The sequence below is a fragment of the Lonchura striata genome, chromosome 16, assembly GCF_046129695.1.
Source record: "Lonchura striata isolate bLonStr1 chromosome 16, bLonStr1.mat, whole genome shotgun sequence".
NCBI lineage: Eukaryota > Metazoa > Chordata > Aves > Passeriformes > Estrildidae > Lonchura > Lonchura striata.
In genome coordinates this window covers 17502371-17510651 of record NC_134618.1, presented here as the reverse complement: position 1 = coordinate 17510651, position 8281 = coordinate 17502371, and positions in this window count along the sequence as shown.

Here is an 8281-nt window from a genome sequence, read left to right as displayed (position 1 = left end):
TTGTCCTGTTGCAACAGACTCTGCTAAAAAGTCTGTCCTTACCTTTCTTACTGGCTCCCTTTAAATAATGAGAGGTTGCAGTAAGGTCTCCTCAAAGCCTGCTCTTCTCCAGGCTGAACAAGCCCAACTCTCTCGGCCTGTCATACATAGCAGAGGTGCTTCAGCCCTTGAAGCATCTCTGTGGCCTCCTCTGGACTCAATACAGCAGCTCCACATGCTTGCCACATTGTGGGTCCCAGACCTGAAGGCAGAACACCAGTTAGGGTCTCAAGAGAGAAGAGTAGAGGGGAAAATCCTCTCCCTCTATCAGCTGCCCACACTGCTGGGGAAGAACCCCAGGATACAGGAGTTCCTGGGCTACCAGCACAAATGGCCTGCTTATAGCCAGCTTTTTATCCACCACTACCCCCAGGTCCTTGTCAGCAGAGCTGACAATCTCTTTGTCTCTCAGCCTGTATTAATATGGGGGGGTTTCAGGTATCCAGGTCCTGGGGTGTCTATGCAGCATCCATCACAAGCAACTAATACCTAGGCGATCATCCAGCAGAGAGAAACCCATGAAGCCTTTAAGACTTCAGGAACATTTGTGGTGTCTAAAAATTTCCCAGGTTTACTCAAATAATGAAAGCAAAACAAATTTAGCAGCCACCAGAAAGCCCCTGCAGCCTCATGTGAGCTCACAGACGTGTTCTCAGGGCGTCAGTGCCCAGGTGAGACTAGCAAGACTTGCTCTAGAGGTGCCACAAACACACTGTGTCACACCCTGCTGTGGGCAATAAGCAGAGGCAGGAACTTATACCCAGTCTGGCGTTAGAAAACTCCTTTCTACTGCTTCATTTCATTTTCTTGGTCTGGGAAATGGGGACTCAGAATCAGCATTGTTGCAACACAGACACTTGCAAATGTCAAGCATTGTACAGCTGCCAAGTACCATATCTGCAAACTCTGGAATATCCTTATGAGACCACAGCAATAAAGCTGAGTAGCCCTGCATAATATACACACGTAAATGATGCTACCAGTTTTTAATACACCAGAGAATAGGAAACAGGATCAATACAGACAGATATTTATGAATATTATTTTTGTTAAGGATCTGGAAATATGATGATGCTATAAGCTGCCAAACATTGATGCAATCTAAGCTCACAGTTTGAACTGTTTTCAGGAAATGCATGTACTTAAAAAACAAACAATCAAAAACCCTCAAAACCCCAGAACAACAACAAAACACACACACAAAAAAGGAAAAAAAAAAAAACCAAAAGAAACAAACAAAACCCCACCAGAAAAAACATCCCCAAAAAACAAAAAAAACCAAACCCCAAATCAAAACTAATTAAGAACTCAGTTTAAGTAAACAAAAGAGAAAAAATATTTCCAAGCATGAGAAAATGAATTTTTTTCACCCAAGCAAAAAAAGAGTAGAAGACACAGTCCACCAGTTATATGCCCAAATAAGCTTTCTTCTTGAAAAAAAATCATTATCAATGCACACTGCCATCTAATCAGAAAGCTGAAGCAACAGGGAGACAAAGGGGTGCTCTGACTGTCCAGAGGCTAAAAGCAATGACAGCTGGGGCACAAGGGCCACATCAGCTATAAGAAAGATTTACAGTGAAGTTGCAACATCAAGCAGGAACAAACTGGCAGCAGGGAAAAGTGGTGGAAATATGGATATTACCTGCCCTGATCTGTGCATTTCAGCCCTCCAACAGTTCCATGACCAGCCTGGCTAAATCATTACTGCAATTGCACACCCCGCCTGAGAGCTGAGGAGCAGGTGGGTCTCCTCAGCACGAGTAAGAGCAAAGCCTACTTGTGCACAAGCAAGGGCCGTGGTGTATTGGAATACACAACGATAGATGGAGATTGACGTCACGACTGTATCAGTATTACTGTGCCAACAGAAGGATGTGGTGAGAGGAGGTGATGAATTCAGGTCCAAACACCCACACAACATTTATTACTGAACTGCTCGGCTTTCTTACATGAGAAAAGGGTGGGAGAGCTGATAAAAACTCACAAGCCTCCTATCTAAAAGGTCATAGTGGGGCTTAGATTTGTGCAATGAGGAGGCATCGGTGTCAAGGTATTAAAGGGCTAAGCCAAACTGCATAGTACAACATGAGCCACACTGAAGACAGTCTGCAATACCACTGCATTCAGCTTCCATTCATTCTCAAAATGTTCCCAGGATGAAGGCAATAGCACCAGTCCTTAGACCACAGGCAGGGAGGCCATCTGGCTCCTACACAGGTGAGGGGCTCACCCCTGTCGTATCTCATGCCGGGGACTTGTGTCTGGGCCAGGTCTCTTTAGATTGCAAGGCTCACACTGGGGGAGGGTCCATCAACTCACCTAATTACACCTTTAAAGGGGCTTCAAGGAACCCAGGCACACTAACTGTATCCTTGGACAAGAGGGAAATGAGCAGCACTGTGGAGGCATTTGGCACACACAGCACAGTGTGGAGGTAGGAGGAGCTAGGAGGAAGAGCAAGGAGCTGTAATAACCCAAGACGACTGCAGCAGTGAAGTTAGCACAAAGCAGCAGGGTGCAGGATGAGGGAGCTCCATGTTAAGCCCTCTGTACGTCTGACTCACCCTGTGAAAAACAGATGGTTTGGAATGTTCAGGCCAGGGCAGGTGGCTCTTGACCATGCTTGCCAGGTAGTTGCTGGCAACTGTTAGAACATGCATGGAGAAGGTCACATGAGTTAATCCAGAAGCTACTCCTCATTGTGTTTGGAGCAGCCTCTGTGAAAGACCAGCTCTCCCTTCTTCAGGCTTTGTGGATCACTTACAGGCACAATGTCAGGCCCAGGCTTCTAGAAAAGACTTGTCTCAGCTGATGGTGCCTGTGGGTTGTGGAGATTGTCACCTCTCTTGGGTGCAGTGTGGGACAGTACAGGGTTTATGAGGCTGAGGGGCTAAGTCAGAAATTTCCCATGCTCTTAGTAATATCTTTCTGTTGTGAGGATAGCACACCAGGACAGTGGTGTAGCTTTTGGGCCCTGATTACACAGGATTCTCCAGGGTGTGCCAATATTGTTATCTATGCAGAGGAGTGAGGGAAAGAGCAGCATGTCTGATCAGTCCAAAGAGTGATAGTCTGGCAGTCACAAGCCATGCTACTTTTAAACCCTGCAATAATATACATTTGATATTACAGAGCTAATTTTAAAAACAGGAAAACTGGTAGCACTGTAAGACCAATGGCTTTATAAATTTAAACATATTGCACCAAAAGGCCTTTTTTCCTCAAATTTAACTAATAAAAAGTATAATTTCAGCCTAGCCTGCAGCAGTAATATTCACCAAGGAGCATGTGTGAAGGGCACGCAAGGAAGGCTTGGTAGATTCTGTTATTTGTGACCCAAAACCATTTTGCCATCACTGGAAGAAGGGCAACATCATTATGTATTTATCAGCAAGATAAATAATTGAAAAACAACATTCTGAGCTGGTAATTCCTTTCTCTAGGATATAAAACCAGTCATGCTTAGAGTTATCAGGTTCATGGTTTGACAAAAAAAAAAAAAGAAAAAAGAAAAAACTCCAGAGAAACAGTACTACCTCTGTGCTTTCTTCCTATCATAACAGAATTAAACCAACATCCCCAGCAGCGTCAAAGAGACAGACCTGGCATAACTTTAGGGTCAAAGGCACCATTACTGGCTGGTGACATTTAGGAGGAAGATAATCATACATTACAGTAAGTGAAAAATGGCAGAACAGCTGAGACATGAGTAACAGTGTTCTGCTGGAAGGGAAAGCAATAGAAGAAACCACCTCAAAGCCCAGGAAACAAGCTAAAATATGAATGAGCCAAGCAGAAAGCGGAGGTGTTAGTCAGCAAAGAAGCAGGTTAAAAAACACCAAAGCTCCACAGGTGGTGGCTCTGAGCTGACACAGAATGCTGCAGGGGAGGGAGGAGTGCATTGCTTTCAGTCTGTTGGATACTGAATATCACCTGCAGAGATCCCAGCATCCTGCCCTCCTGCCTCCCTTCTGCCATTGCCAGTTATTTGTAGTCATCAACACTGGGGTCAGCCTCTTGTTTTCCCCAAATACCCATGATGTCTGACCCCATACTGCATGAATGCTGAAGTAAGAGGACATCACTTTGGCTCTAGCCAGAGGAAAAGAGCTTACCTTCACAGAGCTGTGGCTATGTACATCTTGCTCACATGGAGGAGATTGCACAGAGGCTTTTATCTTCTCTCAGGAAATCACCCAACACATGCTGGTAAAAAGAAACAGGAATGACTGTGCTTGTGAACTCACCCTGACCATCTGGAACAGAAACCTACAGTTCTGCTCAGGCTCGAACCCAACATCCGCAGCTGCACCATGCAAAGCATGCCCAGAGCATCTCTGCATGAGGTCAGCAAGACTCACGCATTCCCACAGTGTTCACCTGAGTTGACAATGCTGGCAGAACTCCCTGCTCTTTCCATGCAAGTTGGCAGAAATTGACCCACTTAAGGCAACACAGATCAGCTTGTCCCCAGATCTCTGCAATTGAGGATGCACCAAGACCAGAACTCTAGTCCTGGCACACAGCTCTTTATGGCAAGGTCTTCATCTGCATCTCATGGAGCTCTGTTTTACCACAGCTGTCAAAAATCAGCATGTCCCACCTATCCTGCCTGGCAGCAGCTCTTCCACACCTGAGGCTGGTGCAGCAATGGAGTGTGCCTTAGGCAGCTCCCGGCACCTGTCACAGGGTAAACAACACAGCAGCTGTCTTCAGCCTCTGGCTGGGGCAGCATGTGCAAAGCAAAGCAAAGGCCTCACACAGTATGCTGCAGGGGGGTGGCCAGCTGCATCTGTAAACCACAGAACATGCAATCCTAACACACTTGGTGTCTTCTGATGTCACTGGCAGCAAAGTGATGTGTCTTTAGGAGAAAAGGCAGGAAGGGAGTGGCTTCTCAGAAAAGCCACCCTTCTAGCCCCCTTCCACTATAAAATGCTGCTACACAAACCCAATATAGAAGCAGAGCCAGAGGTTTTTAAGTTGCAAGAACAGCAAAGGCAGCTTGACCAGACGTGGGAAGAATTCCTAATACTTCTGAACAACAGTGTCTGTTGCAAGGGCCCAGTACAGCTCAGAATGAGGCCATGAAATAGTCAGCACAGGCCAAACTGTGTATCCAAATTCCTGCCATAGTGAAGGAAACAAGGCATTTCATGGCTTCGTTGCCCCCCATCATGTTGTGGAGGAGCATGCTATGTGTTTCTGAAGCATCTCAGCCAGGCAGTGGAGAGGGAAGACCACCCAGCAGTGAACTGCCCTGTACAACCTTCAAGCCCACGGCCTGTCAGACATGTGCACTGGTCAGCACTTACAGCACCATACAGGCCACCTCCTCCAGACCTCAGCTGGCTGTTTACCACAGGCACTGGCTCCACAGCCAGCCAGGGTCAATGCACATCTGGTTCTCATAGAAACTCCCTAGGCCGTCAAAACAAGAACTGGGGACTGGTTAAAAGGTTGACCCAGGCGTGGAAATTCTACCCCCATAACGTCGTCCAGTTTTCTCACCTCATTATAATTTTTGTTGCTGTGTGGGTGGCTCACTGCAAGTGAAACCAGCAGTAGCTGAGCTGGGGAGAAGCAGTCAACCTCAAACCCTTCAGCTTATAGCAAATTTCCCCATTTCTAAGAGCTGAGGAAACAGCAACAAGTAGGAAAATCCCAGTACTACGTATTAGTCACCAACTTGGTAGCCTTCAATCAGAGGACAAACACCACAGTGTTATGAATGCCCTGCTCTTTACGACTGGGTAGAGACGGGATGAAGGAAATGGCTGATCCATCACTAAACTGGGGCAGGAGCTCTTTAGGATGCCTGCCATGCTTCTTGGACTGAGGCAGGTCTAGCACAGTAATCCCTCTACCAAAGACAGACTGTGGCTCATAGGCTGTACTCTTGCCATGACAATTGCCTCTCTGCATTCAGAATATAGAATCTTAGGTCTCATGCAAAGATGGTCAGTTTTATAGACAGCATTCTGGTTAAGAGCAAAAAAAAGACAAAAACAGCTGCTCTTCCCCTCATGCAGCTAAACATGCCACAGAAGCCAGTTCCCCATTTTGTTCAACTAGGGCTGTTGCCAGTTTTTCTTCTCTTTCATCTTGCAGTCATACTGAAGGGACAGTATGGACATTTCAATGTTATGGAAGGCCAAGCAGGGGCAGACTGGAAGCAGGACAGCAAAAGGGACAAATAGAGCAAAGTGCCTTTGGCCACAGCTCTGCAGAGATGTAAAGTTCTTCTGAACAAGCTTGTCATGAGAAATGAAACCACTCAGGATTTAGCAATCCACCTGTGCTGCTGATAGCTGTTATTAGGCACTTCGGGAACAGGCCAACATATGGCAACTCATTAGGCTTTAACTTTGGTTGTGTTAGTGAGGTATCTGGGAAATGCTTTCTTCCTCACTTGGCTGTGTTTTTCTTTTGCTTTGGAGCAATCTGCTTAGAAAGGCAACAGTCCCACAGTTGAAAACCAAACCAGTTCACTGGTCTCCCTGTTTTTTTTCCAGAAAGTTCCTGCTGAGCTGTTGCTTGGCTTCTGACCTTGTGACTTAGGTGCAGTAGGAGAGGCCTTGAGGGCTGTGGCCATGACTGCAAGGTCTCAGTCGCAGAAGCGTGCTGAAAGAAATGAAAATTCTGGGTAATGTGAGATCAAAATACATCATCATGTGGGAGCCTGGGGCAGACCTTGTATTCAGCAATCTGCAGAGGTGAGATGTGTTCTCTTATGTTCTCTTTGTATGCACGCATGACACACATGCCTGGTCATTGCCTAGGCATAGTCCTCCCAACAATTAATAAAAATTACCTATTTTTTTGTAAAAGAAACTGCATACAAAACAACACACTTTGGAAGCACCTCTGTCAGGGCTAGAACACAAAATGCATGAATTGTGCTCCCTGAAAGGTTTTCTGGTTAGGAGAAAACAGCCTCTCTCAGCCTCTCTTCATTAAGGAGTTTTGTCACATAATTCCATAGTCAGAGGTAAACTTTAGGAAGCAGGGTTTTGGGAGTTACAACCCTTACAATTTAGTTCTCTAACCCTTTGTTCCTTTGGCCCTATCATTGCAACACTTAAAAGAACTGGTTTTCTTATATAAAGCTCATGGTGGGTGAACACTTGGACATCCCTGGACCCTGCCTAAACAATGTAGGGTCACAAAGAAAGAGGTAGAATCAAGCTATTTAAAAAGCTGACACCTCCTTCACCCTAAATTAACTTGTCCCTACCCCCAAGAACCTGACTTCCACATCTTCAAGGTCGTGCTCTATACTAGGATAACCCTTGTCATGTGGTTATTGTTAGTTTTCTATGGGCAATGATAAACCTCATGATTGATGGGAATTTGCCAACAGCTGATCCTTACAGGTGCATATTTCCAAGAAGCCAACTCTGTTCAGAAGAGAAATGAAAAGATGCCAAGCCTGTGGCATTTCTGTAGTGGGAAAGGAATGTATCTGAACTAGCTTCTCCTGAACTGTGAATGCACTGGCTTTTTTTCTCAGGAACATATTTCACTCATGGTGAGCCAGGTTGCTAGTATTTGGTAGGTAGACAAGTGAGAAAGATGTGGAGGTGGAGTGATTGTGAGCAAGTAATAAATGGCACTATAACTAGGCTAAAATTTGGCACAAGCCTTCACTTGCACTGCAGTCTTTCAAAACAAACTGAAAACCAATGAATATATGCTTACTGTGATCAGTAATTCTCTGTCCTGGCAGGAGCCCTCCACTTGCAAAAAGGACATGCCTGGAGGGTACCAAAGCTCCTCTCTTGGGAGAATGAGCTGCCTCTCTCTGTATAAGCATGCAGGCACAGGCTGGTTCCCAAGTGATGACCTCCAGACCCCTCACTGCCAGCTCAAAGTCACCACTCCCACTCACCACCCAAAGGGCAGATCACCAGCTTGGGCTGGAAATCTGTCACTTGAAACCCACCTGGGTTTCATAGCCTGGCAATAGTTACAGATGGCAAAAGTGGCAGGGTTAGAGGATGGAACAGGAAATTCAGCACACACTACAGCCAGACACCATTCCTGTTGCAGAAAGAGAGTGAGCCAGACAGCTGCCCCCTCAACCCCACTGTCTGTCTCCAGTTCTGAGTTATACAAAGACATAGGAGCAGGGATCCCCCTTCTCTGAGAATCAGGTTCCATTTCACCAGAGAAACACTGAAGGGAGAGAAAGGGAAGAATAACCGCATGCAGAAAACAGTAATATGGAAATGTGCAG